This window comes from Rhinatrema bivittatum, chromosome 6 (genome assembly GCF_901001135.1).
Source record: "Rhinatrema bivittatum chromosome 6, aRhiBiv1.1, whole genome shotgun sequence".
Lineage (NCBI taxonomy): Eukaryota > Metazoa > Chordata > Amphibia > Gymnophiona > Rhinatrematidae > Rhinatrema > Rhinatrema bivittatum.
This window is the reverse complement of record NC_042620.1, coordinates 41,080,705-41,106,828: the sequence shown is the minus strand read 5'-3', so window position 1 is coordinate 41,106,828 and position 26,124 is coordinate 41,080,705. Positions and strand designations below refer to the sequence as shown.

The following is a 26,124-nucleotide window of genomic DNA, read 5'->3' as shown; positions in this document are numbered from 1 at the left end:
ACATATTAAAAAGCACTTTTGTAGGGCCAGTTCAACATTTCGTAGCATGGACTACAGCACTTGCCTTTTAAAAACATCTTTGCCTTATCCTAACTCTTATGGAAGCCTAAAGAACAGTCACACCATCTCTCTGTGTTTTAAGTATGTGTGACTTTCATTTCAAGACCATCTGTAGTCTCGCTTTTTTCTTACACTCATTCAGTTATACATTGCACACTCATACTTGCACTATACTCATTTTGTAGATCTAGGTTAAACCCTTTGTCACATATAGTATGCACATCTTTAATATAAAGCACACTTTCATGGGTCTATGGATCCACAGGACTAACAAAAGACACATACAGTACTGGCAAACTGCACTAGTATGTTAGCAAGCAGGACCCACCCACACTGACTACTCATAGCATAAGGTAGCATTTCTATATACAATCAAACCTCAAACACAAGTTGTTGCACGCATATACCACACCATTACTGGTAATAGAACAGTCATAACATTTCCTTCATACCACAAAACACTAAACAAATGGGTTTTGTGGATCAGTGGGATACAAATTTATAAATAAATGAATATCAGCAAACTAATACTTTTATTTGCATATTATAAAAAGACTAAATATCATTTGTTGGCCTTTCTATACCAACTGAGTAAGGTGGGTGGGCCTGCATGCCTCTCTTTCTCTAGAATTGGAATACTCTTATAAAAGCCAAAAGTCCACAACAAGCAACAAACAAAGATTTGGCTAAAGAGAACTCTATATGTGTTCTCTAGCAACCATCATACATGTGTTCTCTAGCAACCATCATACATGGCCACAGTAAGCTAAGTGGCTTATATATGCAAGCTCGTATGGCTACTGGGCTTGAATAATCATCGGTTGCTGAGAATCTTAGAAAGGGCAGCAGCCCTTCAGGGTTATATGCATAAATCTTCTACATGTAGAATCAGATAAGTGCTCACACGGTAGTTGTTTGGCACCTAGTAGTAGCACTTTCTAAGATTCTCAGCAACCGATGATTATTCAAGCCCAGTAGCCATACGAGCTTGCATATATAAGCCACTTAGCTTACTGTGGCCATGTATGATGGTTGCTAGAGAACACATATAGAGTTCTCTTTAGCCAAATCTTTGTTTGTTGCTTGTTGTGGACTTTTGGCTTTTATAAGAGTATTCCAATTCTAGAGAAAGAGAGGCATGCAGGCCCACCCACCTTACTCAGTTGGTATAGAAAGGCCAACAAATGATATTTAGGCAACAAAGAGAGGCAACAAATCTTTGTTTGTTGCCTCTCTTTCTCGGCAGCCACTGCTGCAAGGTCTTTGCTCCTCTTTTGGTTGCTTCTTCAGCTGTAGGAGCAGTATTTTCTTCTGCTGACAAAAGGATGAAAATGGCAAAGGATAAAAAGTATTTAACCCCTGCCTTAAACCTTACCTAAGAAAATGTGATGGCATCTGAAACTTATGGGGAAGAACAAAAGCCAAACAGATGATGCAAGCAATGGTGGCTCGCCAAGAAATCTAAGTTAGGCGATGCTTAGGTTGTCATTCACTACTTAAAGTTCCTATTTTTTTTTCTGTAGCTAAGAAACATTGTTATGAATCCTTTAACAGCCTTATCCTCGGACAACCATTCTTCCTGAGCATCCAACAGATTAACTCATTTTATTTTTTAACTAATTTCCATCTGCCTGATGCTTCTGCTCCCTGTCATTGCACTATGGCAGTTATTAAAACAGTGAGGGAAGGCTTACCTGTCTCAAAAGTACACAGAGGCACAGTCTTCCTGCTCCTCTGCTGACTATTCACTAGGTACTCAAACCCTGCTGATACACTGTGGCTTCTTCACTGCAATACATCCATGAGCAAAGGTGAAGGCAGGCTGTCAGAACCCACCTGACCTTTGCCCCTTACAATCTAAGGCTGTGAGGAGTGGATAGTAATGAGAATCCTATGCTACTTAAAGAAAGCTACAGATGTCTTATTATTTTCTACTGGTTCCCCCCTATAAAAACTGACTTTGCCTACCCACCCAGTTCATGGCCCAGGTAGGAAACAGTAACAAAGCATAGTGGAGGGAAATCTTGTGAGTGGTACCACATAAGAGCAGCATAAGTGACCAAAAGGGTGCTCCTGCACAAGAAGTTAAAAGGTTTTTCCTCCTGATAATAGAGAGGATTTGGTAAAGAATTTTAATAAAGGGCTGTCAACGCAGGAAGGGTAGAATATGTGATCTGAGTTCCTTCCCACTTGACCCATCATAAATTGATTTGTGATTTATATAGATGTGTAGGGTTGATCTAATGGCTCTCCTGTTTTATGACCAGTTTTGTAGACATTTAGCCTTCATCAGAAGATTGCCTGGTGGCATGTCACACCTGTTAGAGCAATTTGTTTTAAAATTGTGGCTTCTAGCCAAGGATACTACGAGACATAACTGCCATTAGTATGTTCTCTGTTTGCAGGTGTGTTCATTTATATGTGGATGTCATGGATATCTACAATCACCTAGTATCTTGTATGCCTGTATGGTACATGAAAAAGAAGAGGTGACAATGTGGTCTATAATATAAGCCATTACTATAACTACATATGAGCTTAATGATGCTTTTGATGTCCTGTCCAGATGGCAATAATTAACCCATTCCCTTAACCTTAACTATAATCCTCCTCTGAATATTTTAGAAACATAGAAACATAGAAACATGACAACAGAAGACCATATAGTTTATCTAGTCTGCTTATCACACCAACTATTTAACTTAACAATCCCTACAATTACCTCAGAGATCTTCTATGTTTATCCCATGCTTTTTTAAAATTCAGATATTGTCTTTGTCTCCACCACTTCCTAAAGGAGGCTGTTCCATGCATCCACTACCCTCTCTGTAAAGAAATATTTCCGTAGCTTACTTCTGAATCTGCCCCCATTTTGCTATGCATTGTGCAGCATATACATTTATTTATTTATTCAAAATTTGTATACCACTTATCAAAATTCCTAGGTGGTTTCCATATCAACATTCATAAAGTCAATAAAACATAAATACATAAAACCATAAAAATCATAAAAATACTTGACAAATAGAACAGTAATAAAATCAGTAAGACAGAAACATAAATATACCTCTTCCTTTATCATTTAAAGTGCCATTCTGTCAGAAAGTTAATAGAATACCTATACCAAGCAGAAATCTGGCAGAAACATTTGCAACTTATTTACTGCAAAATAACTACTGTACATAAGACTTTCTCAAGCAATCATAACCTACTTATTGACAGCCTTTGCTTAGAAGAATGACATGGGACAATTTTGATGAGATATCACAACCGAAGGTCATTCAAGTCATTAATAGACTAAATATCACCACTAGTTCACTGAATCCTTGTTCCACTGCTTTATTAAAACTCATAAATGAGGAATCCATAGAATTCAATACCAAATTTGTAAAGTCTTCCTTCCCTTCCGGTACTTTTCCAAAAACATTAAAGAGAGCTTCAGTTTGCCCCATTCTTAAAACATCCACTGCTGATCTCTCAAACTATCGTCCCATCTTATCCCTTTCATATTTAACAAAGATTACAAAGAATATTGTATTGCAGTAATAGTTCTTCTTCCTTGATTCTCATACCATCCTCAATCAATACCAATTTGGATTTCATAAATTTCATAACACTGAAACGCTACTTCTATTGGGGCGGATTTTCAGAGCCCTGCTCGCCTAAATCCGCCCGGATTTACGCGAGCAGGGCCTTGCGCGCCGGCGCGCCTATTTTCCATAGGCCGCCGGCGCGCGCAGAACCCCGGGATGTGCGTAGGTCCCGGGGTTTTTGGAAGGGGGCGTGTCAGGGGCGGGGCCGATCGACGCGGCGTTTTGGGGGCGGTGCGAGGCGTTTCGGGGGCGGGACCGGGGGCATGGCGCCGGCCCGGGGCGTTCTGGGGGCGTGTCCGCGCCCTCCGGAACTGCCCCTGGGTCGGGTCTCGGCGCGCCAGCAGCCCGCTGGCGCGCGTGGATTTACATCTCCTTCCAGGAGGCGTAAATCCATGGATAAAGGTAAGGGGGGGGGTTAGATAGGGCCGGGGGGGTGGGTTAGGTAGGGGAAGGGAGGGGAAGGTGAGGGGAGGGCGAAAGAAAGTTTCCTCCGAGGCCGCTCCGATTTCAGAGCGGCCTCGGAGGGAACGGAGACAGGCTGCGCGGCTCGGCGCGCGCCGGCTGCCCAAAATCGGCAGCCTTGCGCGCACCGTTCCAGGATTTTAGAAGATACGCGCGGCTACGCGCGTATCTTATAAAATCCAGCGTACTTTTGTTTGCGCCTGCTGCGCAAACAAAAGTACGCAATCGCGCACTTGGCCTAGAGCGTAGAAATGTGCAAATCTACCCCATTGGGGTAGATTTTTAAAAACTGCGCGATCGCGTACTTTTGTTTGCACAGCAGGCGCAAACAAAAGTACGCTGGATTTTATAAGATACGCGCGTAGCCGCGCGTATCTTCTAAAATCCTGGATCGGCGTGCACAAGGCTGCCGATTTTGGGCAGCTGGCATGCGCCGAGCTGTGCAGCCTGTCTCCGTTCCCTCCGAGGCCGCTCCGAAATCGGAGCGGCCTCGGAGGGAATGGAGACGGGGGTGTGGCGCCGGGGGCGTGGCCCCGGCCCGGGGCCGGCGCCACGCCCCCGGTCCCGCCCCCGATATTTCCTCGGTTTTTGATACTGTTGATCACTATTTTCTAGTCTCTCACTTGACTTCCTTGGGTCTTTCTGGGAATGGTCTCTCATGGTTCTTTTTTTATCTGACTGATCACATGCAACAATTGACAGTTGGGTCAGTTTCTTCCTCTTGACACATACTTTTGTCTGGAATACCCCAGCTCTTCTATTTTAACATTTATTTGACCCTTTATGCCAGCTGCTTGAAAGCCTTGGGGTACACCACAAATTGTATGTGGCTGGCATACAATTCTTTTTTCCTCTACAATCTTCATGGGCACTCATGGAACAATTTATCTCTCTTTGCCTCTCTTCAATACACAAATGCCTTCATCAAAATAAACCTTCCCTCAAGATTGGCGAAACTGAACTTATGATGCTATCCCGTTATCCTTCTTCAATCTTCTGGAAAAACTCTCCTTTAATGGTCATTTCATACCCATCACAAACAAGGTGCATAATCTTGGAATTCTTGTTGATCCCTCTCTATCTATGCACATTCTCATTAGGCTGTTACTCAATCTGCTTTTCATAAACTTCATCTACACCATCACTTGAAATCTATTTTGGATCTCCCAGATTTTGCACAGTGCTTCTTGCATTACTTTTTTTCAGGTATGGACTACTGTAACTCACTTTATGTTGGGCTCCCCTCAAACATCATACGCCCTTTACAGATATTGCAGAATTCTGCCGCTTGTCTCCTCACTGATATCCCTATTTGGGACCACATCACTCTTGTATCATTTTCTCTGCACTGGCTTCCTATCACATATCAGATACAGTACAAACTTGCAATGATCATACATAGCACGCTCAACAATATATCTTTGCCTTCACTCACTGCTACATTGAAGATTTACACACCAACTCGGACATTACGATTATCAAATCAGGGTCTCCTTGATGTTCCATCCTTCAAATACATGCACTTGGATGAGACTTATTAAGTTACCTTTTCAGTTGCTGGCCCCACCGCATTAAATTCTCTACCACCTGATTTGAGATTAAAAGCTCTTTAAAAAGACCCTTAAGATCCACTTTTTCCAGCTCACCTACAAATTCTGATGTAAAGCTGCATGTCCTTTGATGCTTACATGTTATTTTAAGTTTATTTTTACTTTTTTTAGAGTTTTTTTTTGTACCTTGCCCTGAACTATGGAAGGGGAGATACATTTTTAAATAAATAACATCTGATGTCTATCCAGGGAGCACAATGCCTTGGGTTCTTCCATCTAAGAGGTGTGTGCAGGGCCGGATTTGCACATTTCTACGCTCTAGGCCAAAGCACAATTCTGCGCCCCTCCCCCTTCTGATTTTTAGGCTGATTTGAATAGTCAACGTGATGTTATTAATGGCAATCTATAGTCGTCGTCTACATACAGAAACCGTCTTTTCATATATCACAAAAGCAATTTTTCTTCAGAGTCAGAACATGATGCAGGCTGCAAATATGAAATATCCTGTAACTATTCCCTGCCAGTTATTCGAAATGTATTTAAACTTGCGATGAGTGAACCCAGAAACAAAATAAAACAGACCAAAACCAGTAAAACATTTTTCAGCCCGCAGGACCCGCATCGCCCCATGGAAGTTCTTCTGTCCGACCCAACCCGCACTGAAATATTTTGAACCCGACCCGGCCCATGGGTTCGGGTCGGGCCAGCCCGCAAAATGCAGACGTCTGCCTATATAACCCATACGAGGTACGACAAGGGATTGTTTCTCATTGTTCATGACTACTGCTAAAGCAATGAGGGCAAGACATAGCATGCAATGTATTCCTGACAAAATGCAGTCAGTTGGTGGTACACATGCACCATTATTGGCAGAAAGGAATTCTGAGGTGGAGCTTCAATAGGGACCATCATGGCTGCATAACCACAACAGAATACTCAGCATGACTGCATGTGGTGGAGGTAGAACCATGGCAGCTGCAAAGAAATCACTGAGACTGTATAAGGATAGCCAAGCAAATCTTCACAGGCTGGAGCAGGAACCACGCTGACTCCAGCCTTTCTTCATGCAAATTAAATTTTATTATCAAATTCAAACACAAACATCAGTATACTGCCTACCTTCTTAGCAGTGTAATATACAATACTTTTTTCCAGTGAAGGTCAGGAGCTCCTAATCCTGGAGATGCGGGGCCTCCTGATCCCAGCCGGGCTCACACACTTATCCTGCCCTAGCAGGGTCCCGCCCATAGAGCTCTCTTTCCCTGTAGGATTTAAGGTGGACCAGGCTAGATGCCTGATCCAGCACAGGTTAAGGAGGGGAAGTAGGGCCACTCCTTCACAGACTGCCAGAACAAGATGACTGTTATATAACTGAATGCCCCCAAAGAAATCTTCCCACCCACCAGTGGCCCAACAAAGCATTGCCCCACTGAGTATGTGCCAACTAGCATGGTAGCAGCACCATTGGGAGGGGTTCTGACCACCTGATTCACTGAGAAGGTGACAGGAACTGCTGGAGTTGATCCTCGACTGAGGAGGAATGGAAGAAGAGCTGCTGCATTACAAACCCTCTACCAAGAGGAAGAGAGCAGGCCAATGCTGGCTCAGGCATCCCCAAGGAACTCACCTACCGGCTTGAGAGACTGGTGGGGATAAGAGGGCAGGATGAGAGAGACTGAGGTGCATGAGAGAGAGAGAGCAACTGGTGGACAAGGTAGAGAAGTTGAGAAAGACAGACTGGTGGAAATGAGGGGAGGCTGAGAGAAAGAAACTGGTAGGGATGAGGCAGGAAGGTTTTGAGAGAGAGAGAGAGAGAGAGAGAGAGAAAGAATGGTGGGGATAAAGTGGGGGGAGAGAACTTGAGAGAAGAATAGTGGTGGGCATGAAGGGGGAGAGGTTGAAGGAGATCATAGCTGTCATCTTGGAATAGCTGATAACTTCCTGAGCTGCTGCCACTAACCACGTCCCCATCCATCTCTTCACAGGGGAATCCCTCCCCCACCCAAATGGTTTCACTTATTTTTTTTTTTATGGAAAGCCTGAATGTCAGCTGTAGGCAGGGGGAAGGGCACTGAAGATCCTTCACTCAGAGGTGCATGAAATGCAAATGTAGCCCTGCTTCTAACTAATCTCTATTTCATTTTGTTGTATTTGTTACATGAGCTTCACTTTTCCTCCTTCTCCTCATTGCTGGGTATTTCATTGTTAAGGATGTGCCAAACTTATACATTCAAGTTTATGAAAAATTCCAGGGGAAATTCACAAGCTGCTCAAAAGTCACCAAATGTTGCCCAAAACTTTAACCTGGCCCTAAATAACGGCAAATACACTGATCACGTTACTTCACTTCGCCATAACCCTCAGCACTTTTCTGGGAACCTTCAGCCATTCGGGTGTGTCCCCGCTTCATCCATCTCAACCCCCTTACAATCTTATAGGCTGATATTTGGCGCCATTCGTCCGGCTAAGCTCAGGCAGCCGAATAACTTGCTGTTCTGCTAAAAGTTATCCATCTAGCCTGGGGAGTGGGTCAGGGCATTCTGGGGAAATCCCGATTATCCAGTTGTAACTGTGGCTGCATCATGAAGATTACGCCAGCCCTCTAGAAAGCTTACTGTCGATGACTGCACATTGGCTTGTATTTTTCCTCCTTTTGCCCCTCTAAAGCTTCAAATGATAGAGCAATGCTCAAAGACCCTTCCCTCATTTCTCCTACTTGTTGCCCACCCGCTCAACCCCCTTCCCTTACTACTCTGCTCCATGTCTGTCCCAACCATCTTATGTTTCTTATTTTGGCCCATGGGTTCCTCCTTTCTTTTTCTACTTCCAGATCATTGGGAACCAGTGCTGGGGATCATGAATCTCCCTTCATTCATAACCACCCAGAGGTCTTTCCCCTCTTTGTAATGGTCTTGTTCCTTATCTGGTCTTTGCAGTAAGGGTCTAGAGACTGGGAGTTGCACACGATGCTGCTTTCCAGATCCCTGTATTATAGGCCTTTAAATCCGGCCACCAGGAGTAACTCCTAACAAATGGCACGACCCCCTCCCTCTCCTAGGGACTGTGAGCGCTGCCTCCACAGCCCCAACCAATCTGGGGTGCAGAAGACCGGATCCAGGAATCAAACTGGGGACCTTCTGCACGGGAAAAAGCACAAAATGTAAGAACATAAGAAGATCAGATATGCCGTATTGGGTCAGACCAAGGGTCCATCAATCCCAGTATCCTCTTTCCAACAGTGGCCAATCCAGGCTACAAGTACCTGGCAGGATCTCAAAAGGTTGATGAATCCCATTCTGTTTATCCCAGGTATAAGTTGTGGATGTCCTCAAGTCCAATTTAATAATGGCTTATGGACTTTTCTTCCAGGAACTTGTCCAAACCTTTTTTAAACCCAGCTATACTAACAGTTTTCACCACATTCTCTGGCAACACATTCCGGAGCCTAATTATGCTTTTAGATCTAATGCTCTTGATGTAACCACCTCAGGGCGGAGTCCCTTGCCCTTGGGTGTCCTAGGCTGATAGCCTACCTTCAGCCTCATTAACTAAGTCATTTTAAGCATTGTCTTACTATATGTAACTCTCCAAGTCTTTTGATTGGATTGTAAGCTCTCTGGAGTAGGGACTCTCTCTTGTGTGTTGTTTGTTCAGCATTGCGTATATCATGTACTAAGTAGTAGTGGTAGTAGTGGTGGGGATGAGATGGTAGGGTTGGAACTCAGGATGTTCCCTTCAGGGGGGTAACCTCTGAAAAGTCTTCTTTGTGTGACCCACCCAGTCTGTCTCCCGGGGTTATGAAGGGACGGCAGGGATGAAAAGAAGGTTAGGAAAACATCCTGGAAGGAGAATGTCGGGCCCAAACACAAACCTTTGTAATAAATCATTCTTGCTGTAAAAAAATGTTTTAACAGTTTCATTTTAGTAGGATAAACAGAAAAAACTATTTAACAGTCCAGCAATGAACAACATAAGAGATATTTGAACTTAATTTCAACAAATATTTTCCAGAAAAGACCTGGCGTTTTCTCTTACATATACTTAAACCACAGTTATAGATTTCAAACAATTCTAACTCGTTTTGTCTACAGAAAATATCTTGAAAAACATAATTATATTCTTTTTCTCATGGAAATCTTATCCCATGTCCAGCTAAGCATCAGATAAGATTTATAATCGCGTATCTCTTTATTTTACTCTAACCAGTGTTATATTCTCAAAACTGCATCGTCTTTTTTTCCTTTACAGGCTCTCCACATACAGCGTCCCTGGAGGTAAGTATCTTTGGGGGGTGGTGGGGTGGGGGTGGGCAATTTTTGTGCTGCTTTCCTACTGGAGCTCAGAAAATGGTGCTAGACTGGCCGGATGTCGTGTCTATGTCCTGGTTGTCGCTATGCACACTTTTTTCTCTGGTGGTCCATTCAGGTAGCAGCTTGGGTGTGGTGGTCTCTATGTGGCAGGCTCCTCTGAGCGATAAAGTCCGATGGCAGCGGAGGTCGGTTTCTCCTTCAAGATTTCCTACTCCCTGACTATACAAATCAATGAGGGAGACTAGCTCCCCGGCAACCGAAAATCTTCTGCAAGCTAATTAAACTGATGTGCTAGCTAAGCATAATAAAGGAATAAGCAAAAATGTATCCATCTTGAATATTATTTAAATGGGCACAGTACACATCCACCTTCACAGATCTCCCCCTTGCCCTTTAAGACAGATAAAATAGCACCACGATCCTAGCAGAGACTTTATCATTAAATCTCCTATCCCCTTACCTTGGCACAAGGAACCAGGATTGGATTAATGTCCAGTCAAAAAAAAAAACCTTGTGTGTCTCTCAATATTCCTAAGGCCCGTACTACAGCTGCTAATAGACTGATCTCTTTGGCTGTTCCCCTTTAAATTGGTGGTTGAATACGCCAGGTTCTTTGGTTTCTCTTGGAATATGGCAGGGCCAGTACAGCGCTTCTGCCCTAGTGCAGCCACACTTGTCTTCTCCCTCTCATCCTTTTTATCCTTTGTCCCCCAGAAAGCAGATCCCTGCTCCGGTCGCATTGCAAAAGCAGCACCACTTCTAAAAGGTTTTCACAGACCCCCGTTCCGTGGCACGGGTGCCAGCCGCTTCTGATTAATATTTAGCCATTTTTTAAAAGTGGCTGTGTGGTATCTCAGACATCTCCAGGCGTTTGTCACTTCACATCCCTGGTATTTCTACGCTGGGTAGTTCACTTCCATGAGCCCACGAAGCTACCCTATGAAGCTACCCTATCCGGCTACCGCCTGCAATTGATAGAAGTAACTCCTCCTCTGTTAAGTGCGCTGGGTGGGTGGGGGCAGTTAAAACAGGGGTCAGATTCCTGAGTACTCTGAAGGCCCTCCTCCAGGGGCATTCCCTGCTCACAAGGATATGCCCAAACTTCCTTTGCAGATGTGATGGGGGCATGTGCTGGGCGCCCCATCACCACTCCTGCCCCAAATAATTGTTTTGAAATGATTTTCCCGGGGGCCGTTTTCCGGGTTTTCCTTTCAGTTAAGCAAGTCAGGGCAGGGCTCTCCCATGGCCCATGTTAAACCCTGGCTGTGGCTACAGGAGAAAAAAAAAACCAAAATAACTTTTTTTTTGTTTTTAAAAGAAGTCAGACTCTCTTAGCTCTGCTGCTGACTGAGCTGCACTGGAGCTTGGACGGCTTCTTCTCAAGCCATTCCTAAACCAGGCCAGCAAACATGTGCCGAACAGCCTGTGCCCATGACAAAGGGCAGTTCCAGGGGGGCTTTGTCAGTGCTGCCCCCCCCCCCAACCAGCAGGTACAAAAAACATTTATATATATTTTTTTTCTCTCGTCCACACTAGGAATGAATGGCATGTCAGGGCCGAACTGATATGGATAGCATGGAACAATGGAAAAATAAGTGTTACAGCATTGGAGGGAAAGCTAATAGCAGTTTATGTACTTCTTCACTAGGAATTTGTCCAAACCTTTTTTTAAACCCAGCTAAGCTAACTGTCTTAACCATATCCTCTGGCCTTGAATTCCAGAGCTTAATTGTGCGTTGAATGAAAAAGAATTTCCTCTGATTTGTTTTAAATGTGATATTTGCTAACTTCATGGAGTGCCCCCTAGTCCTTCTATTATTTGAAAGAGTAAACAATCAATTCACATTTACTCGTTCTAGTCCTCTCATGATTTTGTAGAACTCTATCATATTCCCCCTCTGCCGTCTTCTTCCCCAAGCTGAACAGCCATAGCTTCTTTAGCCTTTCCTCATATGGGGAGCTGTTCCATCCCCTTTATCATTTTGGTTGCCCTTCTCTGTACCTTCTCCATTGCAATTATATCGTTTTTGAGATGAGATGACCAGAATTGTACACAGTACTCAAGGTGTGGTCTCACCATGGAGCAATACAGAGGCATTATGACATTCTCTGTTTTATTCACCATTCCCTTCCTAATAATTCCTAACATTCTGTTTGCTTTTTTGATTTCCGCAGCACACTGAGCCGATGATTTTTTTCTTGGGTGGTAACTTCCAATAATGTACCTAACATCCTATAATTACAACATAGGTTATTTTTCCCTATATGCATCATCTTGCACTTGTCCACATTAAATTTCATCTGCCATTTGGACATCCAGTTTTCCAGTCTTGCAAGTTCCTCCTATAATTTATCATTATCCACATGTACTTTAACTACTCAGAATTATTTTGTGTTATCCGCAAATCTGATCACCTAACTCCTTGTGCCCCTTTCCAGATCATTTATAAATATATTAAAAAGCACCAGTCCAAGTAGAGATCCCTAAGGCACTTCACTGTTTACCTCTCCACTCAGAAAATTGACCATTTAATCCTATTCTCTGTTTCCTGTCTTATAACCAATTTGCAATCCACAAAAGGACATCGCCTCCTATCCCATGACTTTTTAATTTTCTTAGAAGCCTCTCAAGAGGGACTTTGTCAAAAGCCTTCTGAAAATCCAAATACACCACATCTACCACTTCATCTTTATCCACATGCTTATTCATCCCCTTCAAAAAATGCAGCAGATTTGTGAGGCAAGACTTCCCTTGGGTAGATCCATGCTGGCTGTGTCCCATTAAACCAAGTCTATCTAAATGTTCTGTGATTTTGTTCTCTAGAATAATTTCCATGATTTTTCCCAGCACTGAAGACAGGTTCACCAGTCTATAGTTTTCCGGATCACACCTGGAGCATCCCATTGCATTTGCTGAGGCAGGGGCGAGCCACAGCTGTTAATAAACATGTGCTGGAGATCAAGGGCTAGAATACCACAGTGAAGAGTATGCTAGGGAGAAAGCTTTACACACAGGGAGTAATGCTAAATAAAGTACATAGTGCTCCATTTCCAAAGGCCTCTTGAGAGGGTAAAACAACTGGTTAATTTAGTTCTGTGATTTATAGCCACATTTTCAGGCAAACCTCACTAACTAGATTTTTGGCTGAAAATGTTTTATATAAATCTAGATGGGCAAAATTTGATTGGCTACTATTTGTGTGGCTGGGGGGTTGCCTGGCTAAACGTAGCCAGTTAGTGCTGAAAATCAGCTCTGGCACCTCCTCGGGAGTGCCCCTGAAGCCACCCCCTTTTTTTCACCGGACTAGTTTTGTCCATCTTGAGAATTTAGACAGGTAAATTTAGCTGGTCAGTGAGAGAAAATGAATGGAAGGGTGGGGGGAGGGATTAGGGTTAGCAGGGGTTTCCCTCACTATGGGGCCGATGCAATAAATGTGCGTAGGAAGCGGGCGCTGAACAGTCAGCGCCCGCTTTCTTAATGCGCCCCAGTCGCCCCCAAAGGGGGGTGCCATGCAATATTTAAATTAGGAGGCGCTAAGAAAGCTTGCGTGCCCCTAGCGCCTCCTTGCTTACGAGAACCTGATCGGTTTTCTTAACTCGGCCATCCGCCGGTTAGGAAAACCGACGCCGGGGGTTCAGGAAACGGACGCTTGTTAGTTGAGCGTCCGTTTCCTGCATCCGACTGTCAAGTGTTTTTTTTTTTTAACTTGTTTCTTTAAGGTTTTCCTCCTACTTAATATCACAATGATATTAAGTAGGAGGCAGTACAGAAAAGCAGTTTTTTCTGCTTTTCTGTACTTGTTTTAAATGCGCTCAGCTGTTAATGCCTGCTCCAGGCAGGCGTTAATAGCTGAGTGCTAAATGTGCATTCGAGATGCACCTTTTTTTTTTTCGCATCGGGAGTGAATGCCTAATAGCCTCATGCACATGCATTTGCATGTGATGGGCGCTATTAGATTCACTCTGCTTTGGACGCGCGTTAAATAGGCGCTAATCCCCTGATTGCATCAGGGGATTGATCAGCGCCTTTTCAAACCGTGTCCGACTGCAGGTTATATACAGTGCGCTCGTCTGAGCACCCGTTATTGCATCGGCCCCCTATGTGATATTGTACTTATTTACGTTTCTGTATGATTGCTCCTGCTGTTATATGTGAATAAATCCTAATAAATATATTTGGAAAAAAAAAAGAAATAGAGTTTAATTGATTAACTCCCAGGGACGGTAAATTTCAGATGGGGGCGTGGGCAAACACATATATGCAGGTATGTCAGCAGATGCCCAGATACACGGCTGTTTTGTAGCATGCTCGCACACAGGCGCATGTTATAAAATAGCCCCAGCAAGCAGGTGAAGGTGAGCCTAATTTTAAACTTGTGCACACCAAGCAGCGTACGTCTGCATACAGACACACAAGTGACTGTATTTTATAACTGACACGCGTACAGCAGTTTCACCAGTTTATCCACCAGTTTGCCCAGTGTACATCTAGGTCCTCCAAAGCCCCTGGTTCTTTATTCTGCATTCCCCCCCCCCCTCCCAGTTACCCCAGGCCCCTCCAACACTTCACAGATGCCTGGAAATATTTTTATTTTTACTTACACCTCATCCATAGCGGAAGTAAATTTAAGTGGCTCTGGACCTGAAAGCTCGTCCAGGCGTGCAGCTATTTGCGCGCACATCTCTTGGTGGGATGCTCCATAAGTAGCTATGGAATGCCCACGCCCCACCCGCAACATGCCCGCACCGCACCCCTATCTTGTCTGATACGAGACGTGCACGCATCAGCACTTGTGCACACATCTGCCCACCTTATCAAATCAGGTGGACACATGCAAGTGCCAAATGTGCACGCATCTCCCAATTTTGGCATGTCCCCGACTTTTAAAATTCACCTTTAAGCTGGCCAGTTAAACCTTTTAAAAAATTGGTAATTGTCTCAAGGTCACACTGTAAGTGGCAGAGAGGGGCATCAAATGCTGACCCTTCTGGTGTCCATAGTTCTGTGCTCTGGGATATCTGGGTTGAGCCTCAGCCTTAGAACTGTAGGAAGCAAGCAAAGGCCAATCATCCATGAACAACGTCGTAAGCATTTGCCAAGAAATCCAGCGGAATAAAAGGTGGGCGGATGCTACGCTGCCTACTCATTTTTTGCCTCCCAAAATAACAGTGAAGAATGGAAAGGCGCAAAAGGCCATGTCTGTACACTCGTCACTGGAGCCTCACTAAAGCCCTGAGCACAATGCATCATTGTGATTAATTGCGGATAATGAGTATTTTATGAACTCATGGAACAAAGCCGTTTGCTTCAGTGGTACAGGACACTTGTCTCTTCTCGTGCTTCGGAAATATGAGGTGCTAGATTAGATGATTTATAATGCTCTATCTGTGCTTTTCCATCCGTCATAGGACAGCTGCACTGAACACAGGCCGGGGCAGACCTGCCTTGCTGCACTGCTCTATGGCCCCTTTTGCCTCTCATTGTTTGTAAACTTTGTTTGGCATCCTGTGAACTCCAATAACAGCCAAATCTAAGTTGCCATTGACAACAACTGTGCTTTATTAATAGGAAAAGATAGGGGGTACTGAGGAATATAACAAAGTACCATAATCTGTGACGGTGCACAGTCATGGGGGAATCTTCAGCCTGATCTGCTGCTGTTGTGCTTGCTAGTTGATGTTTTTGTCATTCTTCCATGTACCAGAAGGTGGCGCAAAATCACTGCTGTTTTTGCATATTTAGACCATTCTGGTAGGATCGACTTTAAACTTTTGAGTCACTGGCCCACTACCTAACCCTGATCATTTTTTTTTTAAATTTTTGGACATTCTGTCTGCCTATCTCTTTAGACCTCCGTCTATCAGCTGATGACGTAGCGGGGTGTTTGCAGACTAGCTGCAGATCTCAAACGCATTCCATTATCCACATTTTGTGACCTCAGATAAATCACTTGACTTCCCACCGTTCAAACTTAAGATGGCAAGCTCTTTGGAACAGGGTCATTTAATCATAAGAATTGTGACTTGGTGCTAAATAAATAGTAAGCATGCTCAGAAAGGAATAAAAATACATGACGGGAAACATTGTGCAGACACTTGTAGAGGTACTGTAACATGAGATCTCTATCCACTGCATAGAGTGCAGATGTTAAGAAAATAAACCCACATCCAATACATGGAGATAATTTCAGGAGTCAATAACCACTCTGTCCAAGAAGTCTAAAACTCTGATGCAGATCCATCTATAATTCTATATCTCTTTGTGTTGAAAAAATGAATGAACAAAGTTATTGTTAATCATGAGTATGTTTATAGGAGTGGAGGAGTAGCATAGTGGTTAGAGCAGTGGGTTATGAACCAGGAGACCAGCGTTCAAGTCCTGCTGTTGCTCCTTTTTAACTTGGGCAAGTCACTTTCTTCTCCATTGCCTCAGGTACAAACTTAGATTATAAACCCTCTGGGGATAGGGAAATACCTACAGTACCTGAATGTAATCCACTTTGAAGCACTGAAAAAAGTGCAAAAAGCAGAATATAAATCTAAATAACAAATATTATTCTTCATTTTTTTTTGCATAGTTTTTGTAAAATCCTCCATTCATGTTAAAGTTTTATAAGTAAATCCTACGAGCTCGATTCTTGAATGCCAGAAATAAAATGAACAATACCTTTATTCCCAAGGCTTTTCATGTGAAGCAGTGGGGGTGGGGTGCAGGGAATGTCAGTGTTTCTCCTGCTTTTATTTTGAGCTTCAAGGTCAATAGGAACCAGGATTGGGATTCGGGATCACAGGCCTTCATTCACAACTCCTCGGGGGGATTTCCCGCCCCACCCCACTTCCCTCCCAACTCACCTAGCCCAGTCACTGCAGTGGCGTTCTTGGGCCGGGAGCCATGGTGCAGGGCTCCTTTAGGAAGCCTGCAGCCTTGGGCCCTAAATCCAGCCACTAGGTGTCGCCACTGTGCAGTTACTATGACTTCTTCCCCAGCCCGGGCCAACCCTGAAGACTTGATCTGGGAAGCAAAGCCAGGAGAATGCGGGCTACTAGTCGATGTGATATTAGAAACAATACGACAGATAATATATTCATGAGATACCTCAAATATAAAACGAATCAGGCAGAAAAATGTCCACTTTTTACTTTCTCAGAAAAGCACAAAGTATTAAAAGGTATTCCTGAAAGCTTTCTGGTTTCCTAAAACAGCCCATTTAAACATTAAAATTAGTTTGCAATACTGTGACAAATGGATCATTTTCTTGGTAAAGTTTAGCAATGTAGTGGCATATAATGACTGTTTCAATTACCTTTTCCTGCAAGCCACCATATTTGGCACAATATAAGGTATTTTATATGTCGTGTTCCTTTTAATATCGATCAGCCTTTTGGCATAGGTTTTTTGATATGTCCATTGTGTTGTCCATGGGTACCTCATGCAGGCATTCCCTTTCAAAACGATATGATCAAATGACGTGCTTCCCCTGCCCCCTACCAAATGTACTTCCAACTGCACCCCTCCTCAGATGGTGCAAAATCTTATTTTATTTTTGAAATTTGGTAGGGAGAACTACATTCTAGAACCTCAGATGGCCAAATGGAAATATCCCCCCCCCCCCCCCCCCCCCCCGTCTCTGGTGCCCTCAGGGTTTCGTCTGAAATACTCGAGACCTCAGTGCTAAAAAAAACCCCTCCTCATCAGATTTTCCCATGCTCGCACCACCATTATTTCAGGGCTAAGCTGTGTTTGAAATACTTAATATTCTCTGTGTGATCCTGACTGTAAGAAAAAGATTGACTTATGAGTTACCAATGCCGAAAGCAGAAAACAATAATAATCACAGTCACTGATCATGCTTTCATGAAACTAGAAGGGGCAGCATTAGATGAGTTTCATAGCTATCTGAATTTAACTTTCTCCTTTTATAAAAACAAAACAAGAAACCTCACTTGGGACTAATGACGCCTGGGTAAGAAAATAAGTGACCAGTAACCAAACGTTACTCTTCAGAATAAACACAGCTGGTCCCTTTGCTACCTAACTCTATTAATAGGACTCTCCTGGTGCAATCAACATGTCTTGATGTGCAGTTTTATCCAATCTTTCTCCAGGCACGAGAACTTCCTCTGATGGGGACGATGCTCCCATTGTAGTGAAAAACCTGGATGGAGGTAGCGCATAAGGTATTTTCTTGGCAATTATCACTCCAAGGTCCTAAATGACCAACATTTTGTTCCAGTTTTGCCCCCAGGCCCCGACGCTGGCTAGGCCTGTCTTCACCTCAAGTTGTTTCTTTGGCTTCTCTGTCAGATTACCTTACTACAGAGAGCACAATTTACACGCACGTCCTAAGACAGCAGCAATATAAAGGTACGGAAAGGGTGCAGCTTTCTTTTTAACACAATCTGCTACAGAACCCTTCGATTTAATAAACAGCAGTCTTGTCCCCCAGCAGTCTTGTCCCCAATTTGTCTTGTGTTTTTTATTGCCAGATTTTGGAACCTCCGGCCCAGTTGCTGTACAGGAGGAGTATTTTATGAAGGATGCGTTTCTTGCATTTCCAACATAGATTAGTGGAGCCAGGCACAGCTGCTTTTCCTTGATATACTGAATTATATTTTTCATTAACAAGTGCTTTCTGCAAGATGGTGCCACTAAATTTTAATTATAAGGAGAGGGTTTCATTTCACAGGCCCTGTTAACGACTGGATAAGGAGGATTTTTTCCCCCCCCTTAGGATGTACACTATTCAAACAAAGCCCCACCTTTTTAGTGACAATGCTATAACCTAACTCTCAATCTTTATTTCTCAATAGTAGTAGCAGAAAAATAAAACTATTCTTCCACACAGAGAAATAAACCGTCGCATTGCAAAGTCTTTCAAAATAAAGGATTCAGAACTCATTCGATGCTAAATATGGCACAGTTGCAGGGAGGAAAGGACCTCTGTGATCTCGAAAGCTCAGGCCTTAGCAGTGTCTTTGGATAATTCTTATATTGACCCAATTAAAGGCATCTCAGACTGCAAAGAGTCCAAACTCAATATAAAATAATAAATTACTGGAAGGGCATTTAGATTGAGCTCGACATCTCACTGCGACCTAACTTGGATCTTGTTTCTAATCTGAAAATTCCCAATATTGTAACAGAGTATGAAAGAGCTACAACAGGAATGGGACTTACCGTGCTCATCTCTAAATCTGGAAAGGGCTTGGCCATTGGTCTCATCTCAGGACACAGCATCCTGTCACCACATTTAGCATTTGCTTGCTCAGACACTGAACTACGTTCAAGCTGTCCATGCGGACGGGAGGTGTGTACGACCCATTTTGGGAATTTTAGTTTTGACTGCAACATTTCCTCTTGTTTTTTATTTTTGTTTGTTTGTTTGTTTTCCAGAGTCTGAGCTTTGGCAAATCTAATGGCAATTTTCTTGTTAAGAAAAAAATGTTATAAGCCTCCGCTGGCTGGATATTTTTTTAATTTCCCTCTGAGTTTTTTTTTTTGTTTTGTTTTGCACAACAGGGAGGAAAAAGACGAAACAGAAACGCTCGTTCTGCCTGAAGCCCATATCCGATGCAAGAACTGAAGACGCATAAAAGGAATGGGAGGGCAGTTGCTTATTTGTCCTCAGCGGGGCAGATTTAGTCCCTGGTCCCCAGTGGTCAAAGGTATCAGGCCTGCTTTGTTTCCGGCAGGGTGAGCCCCGACTCTGAACACCTCTGCACCTTTCCTTTTGGCCACCCATCGTCAGCTCCTGCTCCAGCTTCCGCTTTGTGGTGCATTCTGAATTAAAAGCAGAAAGTGCATCTTAAAGAAATGATTACAAGTGTTTTTTTGAGAGAAACCACAGGGGCTATTTCAGTCTAAAAACAATAGAAAACAAATTGCATAAAACAAATATTCTGCCTACTTGGGACAAATGATGTTAGATGGCAAACATTGTACTAGCACAGTTCAGCACAGGGTGTATGGGGCCTGACATCAGAGCACTGTAGACCTTAAAAGTGGTGGCGGAAAACTGCGCTGAGTCAATGCTTATTTATTCACTTCCTGCCAATTAAAAGGATGACAGAAGATTAAATGTTGCCAGTAGACACTGGGGCCTTTGCCTTTAGCACTCAACTGGTGCTCTTAATCTTTTGAGGCTTAAAAGCTTGCATCCTGACATTTACCAGGTGTACGGTGCAGCAAGGTTAAGAAGCATCAGACCTCTAATAAGAGACTCACTTCCTCTTCATTTTGTCCCCCTTTGTGTTACATGGTGGGGCAAGTCGGGTCTGCCAGTCACCATCAGTCCCACTGCACGCTCTCTAAAGAGCCGGTCGCCACAGCAACGGGGCCGTGACAGGCTGGCATCCGTCCAGGGCTCCAGGGGGGTCCTAATAGGATTGAAGCAAAAGAGCAAGGGAAAGGGCTTCCTTTTAGGGCAGCCATAGTCCAGAGCAGCTGTCCAGAATGGCGGCTCATGCAGTGCTGGAGAAAGCCGCTATCTAGCGGGGAAAAAGATGCGTCCCGTCCATTGTGGGAAACCTGCTCCCCCTGCCCCCTCCCCCCCCCCAAAAAAATGTCATTAATTAAAAAGATAAGTAAGCGGTATCGTTTCCTTTGGCTCCTTCACTTGGCCGGATCAAAGTAAATACTCTGTTTACAGAGAACAAAGGGGCCTTTTTGGTATTCTGGGGAGGTAGCTGCTGGAGCCGAAAGTTTACCCATCTTTTTTTTTTTTTTGAAAGCTGGCACTGGAGGGGATGTTGCCTGGAGTCGAGCAAGTGAGCTATTGAATGCCACTGGCTCCGCAATTCAAATATGTTCAGTCCCAACCAGAATGCGGAAACTGGGGATGAAAAGGAATACGTTAATCCAGAGGTGTGGAAAGTAACGGGACTGAATGAAGAACTGGGGAGATCCATTGCAAAGTACTTGGCCGACCCTCTGTGGCTGGAAAATACACTTAAAAAAAAAACCCCACCCCCAGACAAATTAGTCTGATTTCTCCCCTTTCCAAACTGCTGTGTGGGATCTTAAACAAGTCCTTTGACAGCCCTTCTGTGAGCTCAAAATTAGACTGTAAGCTCTTTGTGGCAGGGACCGTATAACTGCGTCAGTTATCCTCTTGAACTCTGTACCAACTTATAATAAATAATTAGACTAAAAAAAAGCAGAGAGCCATTAGTGAAATCACAAGAGCATCAGTGGTTGTGGGGGGCTGCCCATTGCACTTCACAATGAGCTTGCACCTGAAGCACTAAGGAACTTGGTTGCTGAAACTTGGCTAAGCTGGGATGAAAGGTTGTTGAGTTAAGTACCCCCTTTTTTATTTTCACTGATGGTGGAGCAGGACCATTTTAATTGCATTGAACTTTTTTTTTTTTAAGTTTTTTAATTCTTTGGAGCGTTGATTCTACTAATGGCCATTATGACTGTCTTGTTATATTACAATTTGATTGCACTTTTTGGAAAAGTTATTTAGCCTTCCACTGTGTCTTAATATCTAATATTTTGAGCTTGTGGAATCAATGTTTTTTTTTTAATTGCTATTATCATTTATTTATTTACATTTAATTAGGATTCGCCATCTCAAACAGATGCCCATAGCAACATACAACAATAACATCTTACCACACATGGCCAGTAAATAATATACAATAATCATAACTTGTCAAATAAAACATAACAAACAATAAAAATTAAAACTCATATTATAAGGAAGTCCTGTTAGCATAATGAAACCATATCTTCACATTTCTACTTCCAAAGCATCCAGACTCTCATCTAGTCAATGACATATGTCGAAGGACCCCTTCATTTTCAGTTTTGTTTTTCCTTGAAATTTATCAGCGTTTATTGTAACAAATAAAACAGGAGAAAATCAGTTGAAAAATATTACTTTTTTTTCCCACTGATATTCTTCCATTTTTGTTCATTACAAAAAACTCTGATGAATTCCTGGGAAAAATCAAATAAAAACTTCAAGAAAGGTCCCTCCCCCTACATATGTAGAAAAACATCAGCTAAGTCACAGTTGGTTCTATTAGATGGTATCTACAGCTTGTTAAGGCATTGTTATATTACTGTTTTTTAAATGGAAATATGCTTTCACAAATGTATGAGAGGACAAACAAACCCAATCCAAACAAGCAACAAACACCACATATGGAACAGATGAGGCAAACGTGGTATGAAAAGCTCTTTTGAAAGCCCTGTGCGACTATTGGTTAAGAGACTCCCATATGTTCTGGAGATCTCACACTGACTGCTGAAAACCCAACCCTTGTCATCATGATCCCAATATTTTTAAAAACACAACAAAGTGTAACATGCAAATGTACAAAGAAAGTTAAAAAAATCTTCATGTAAAAAAGCCAACTTGGGTGCCCTTTAGGAATTGTATTTTTATGTGAATTTTTTTTTGAACTTTGTATATACTATTACTTTCTGCACGATATCACTGTAAATTGCACTTTATTGTTTGAAATAGTTGCACTTTATTTTCAAACAATGGGACCATGATTACAGGGGTTGGGCCTCAGGATAATCTAGCCTACATTTTTATTTAGACATGAGAACTTAAGGCACCTGAGAAAAAAGTTTGAATGTTGGCCCTTAGGATTCATTTTTCTCCATTCATTCATTTTTTTTTTTTTTTAAATCAGGCCATGATGGAAGCTGTGAACAAGAGCTCTGTAAGACTATGGACTACATTTCCAAAACCTAATGAAATAAATTCCCAAGTAGTTTACTGACATAGGCATTTACCTTCACCACATACTAATTTATGGTTTGCCAAGTACCAATTTTATTAGTGCGTACACTTGTTTGAATTGAAAAATGACCACATCACAGAAATTGTGCAAATGAGAGGGATAAATGAGCAACTGGAGCCAATTGCTCAGGCATTTATTTCTTGCCCCGTTTGGAAGGAGAAGCTGAAAATGTTGTCTAGCCAGCTTCAGTCATGCAACTGTCGAAAACCATAAGGGGCTAATGAATTGTACAAGCTATTTTGCTTGTCGGTCTCCAAGTTGAAAACTCAATGGATCACCTTTTATTGTCTCAGCCAAACTTAGATTTCTGGAAAACAGCAATGAAAACATATTTGATGGGAAAAGGAGAATTAAATTGTGTCCGACATCTGCATGAAGTGTTTCTTTTCTCCTCCCAGCAGGATAGCAGATAGTTGTTCTCTGCTTTAACTCGCAGCTGACAGTAAAACAGGTACTGCCTTTATCTCTGGAAACATAGAAACACAGAAATGACAGCAGAAGAGGACCAATGGTCCATCCAGTCTGCCCAGCAAGCCTCCCATCTGCCGCCCCGTGTAGGTTATCCCAGTGCATCAGTCAGTTTTGCTTGACGTGCTTTGCTTATGGACTTGACCGTAGATGCAGTCCTGTATTTTTTCCTTAATGTCTGTGCATCAACACCCCAGATTGTAAAAAAAAAGTCATAGCTCGTGTTGTTTGTCTCTGAATCCAAATTTCTCATTCTTTCCACCCCCACCCTCTCCTTCGAAGCAGAGCGCGATGTTGCAGTTGCATCAAAAGCATCAAGGCTTATTGGTTAAGGGACATACACATTACATCTGCTTCTGGATTACGGCAATCGACTGTGCAAATCTTTTGCATTTGCTCTTTTAAATCCCCCCCCCAGTAAGGATCCAACATGTGCACTGTTCAAGGAAAGCTGCTTTTTTTTGGAAACAAACTATCCTTAAGCAGGTTGGTTTTTTTTTTTTTTTAAATATGGATCAATTATGCCTTCTCCAAAGTTCTGCTCTGAGCTGACAGTGCCGTGATGTATTGCACAGATTGCGTGACGGATGCCGGCAGGCACACCTCATTATGAAAATGACACACCAGCCAGGAACTTTGCAAAAGTGCACTCCCACTCTTCCATTACCTCCTTCAAAAGAATTAAAATATAATAATAATGATAATTGCTAAACTTTTAACAATGGTCTGGGAAGGCGCATCGCAAAGATTGGGGCCCAGGCAGCAGCATTTTTAAGTTTTGAGGGCGAGTGGACTCTGGTAGTCTTATTTTACGGTGAGATGAGAAGTCAACTTCACATTCCATTCTTCTGCTGTCAACCAAAAGGTGCTAACACCATTGATTTGATATGGCTTTAGTTGAATTATGGCTTCTTGGCTTGACGTGAGTTGTCTTAAGAAGGGCTTGAGTGACAGCTCAGTAAATGGTTGAAAATTCTGTTGTCAACTTATTAATTCTTTAGGATGTCCCAGATATCTGTATTCTGGGCAATGGTGTTCATTAACTAAGAGGAATATCGTTATCCATATGGCACCATTAGTGTATGCGCTACTGTGTAAATTGTTTCCGATGGCTGCAGTGTCATGGGTCTGGGAAGCACACAAGTCAAAGAAACTGGATTTTACGTGATTAGCTTCAAAGGGGCAGAGGTAGGAAACCAACCCGAGGTCCTCCAGAAGTGCAGCTCTATGCTTCCACTGCTGCCAGTCATTTGCCAGCTTTCAGAAACCTCAAAATCATGCTGAGAGGCGCAGTTTTTCTTTCCCCAGATCTGTACTGAAATCTTTTCAATAGGACACATTTTAAGTAGTGTTGAAAGCTGTAAGAACGAGAGCTAAAAAAAAAAAAGGTTATTTAATTTTGCCATCTTTAATACAAGTAGAAGATGATATTTAATTTTCTTCCACTTCTGCAAAGGTAAAAAAAAAAAAAAAAATCCACAGCAAACCCTCCCCCCAGCACACAAGACAAAACAGTCCATGCAAAATCTTCTGCAGACGGCACTTGAGATTTAGATTTGATTCTTAAAATTTAACAATTTGGGGGGCAACAGTACCACATCACTTTCTGCATAAATCTTTTCCTGTAGGTATATTTGTTGTTTCTTGGTGTTACAGGAAATTAAATCCTCGGGCAAAAGATGTGCTTTTTGAAAAATGTGCTAGAAAATGGACTTGTAGACGTTTTGCACTTTTTTGCCTGAAGCTTATTTCTGGCCACAAATGGGTTGTGACAACTTGGAAAGGAACACATTAAAAGGTAAATTGTTTTGTTAAAATATATATATATTTGTAAAGCTTAACTTAAAAAAAAACCCCTTGGAATGAATTCATTTTATTAATGTCTTTATTTATTGTGCGTGGAATGTCTGGAATAGTTTTTTTAAATTAATATCTGAAAATTTGTACCCAGGATAAATCTACACTGAAATAATCTACATTATTATGGTTCTGTCTGATTCTTAACGTGACTCAGAAGCCCAGCACATCTCATGAAAACCAAATAAACTGCCTTCATGCAAGTTTTTATCCTGGCCACCTGCTTAGAATCTCATAACAAATCACATGCCTCTTTACTACACACATTATCACCTTCATGAAAGGCAGGGCTGCTCTCATGACATCATTAACATCTGGAAATGGATTAAGGAAGCTATCTGAGCATGCTCCCCCTGTGATGTCACCTCATTCTAAAGAAAGGTGCAGCTCAAAGAGAAACCATTGCTTCACAGCCAGCAAATGCCTTCTTTGTGCTATCTTAAGGCCACATTCTGAGTTTTGCCTTTCCTAGGCCAGCATGCACTCCCATCCGTACACTGAGCAATGCGCAGCTGTGCAAAGAAGGGGGAGAATCTGAGTTAGGGGAGGTAGGGAAAGAGTGGTCACCTAAATAAGACATCTAATGCATCATTAGGTTTATATATAGATAAAGCTGTGGCCTATGTCATAGACGTGCCCTGCATCTCTTCCCCACAATCCCGCATGGCTATGCAGGGTGATTATAGATAACCGTGGCATCCACATAGGAGTAGAAATATCAGCACGCAAATGGCAGTTGTGTCTCGGGGCCCCTTTGGATAGGAACCACTAGGAAAGTAGTAGAAACAGAAAAGATGATGGCAGAGAAGGACCATAAGACCCATCTGGAGTGGCCAACATACTTCCTGTTGCCGTACCATAAACCCCATCTGAACTTTGATATTCCATTTTCTTTTTCCCAGCTACGCATATCCCATGCTTTCTCGAATTCTGTTATTATTTCCGCTTCCACCGGAGTTTTCTGGGAGGATATTCTCTGCATTCCACCAAACAATCTCCTAATTTAGATTAGATATTTGCAAACATGGCCAGAAAAGAGAAGGGATCATTATCTCCAGCAAT

General features: G+C 42.7%; 1 long non-coding RNA gene across 2 annotated transcripts in view; it reads left to right on the top strand.

The window, feature by feature from the left end:
• Positions 1–21,097, top strand: part of LOC115093192 — a 40,198-nt gene extending 19,101 nt beyond the window's left edge. Inside the window, exons 3-6 of one of the 2 annotated variants that reach the window (XR_003857209.1) lie at positions 9,914–9,939; positions 18,082–18,153; positions 19,496–19,641; positions 20,707–21,097. This is a non-coding gene — a long non-coding RNA (uncharacterized LOC115093192). The other variant, XR_003857208.1, reaches the window with a different exon arrangement.
• The last annotated feature ends 5,027 nt before the right edge of the window (positions 21,098–26,124 follow it).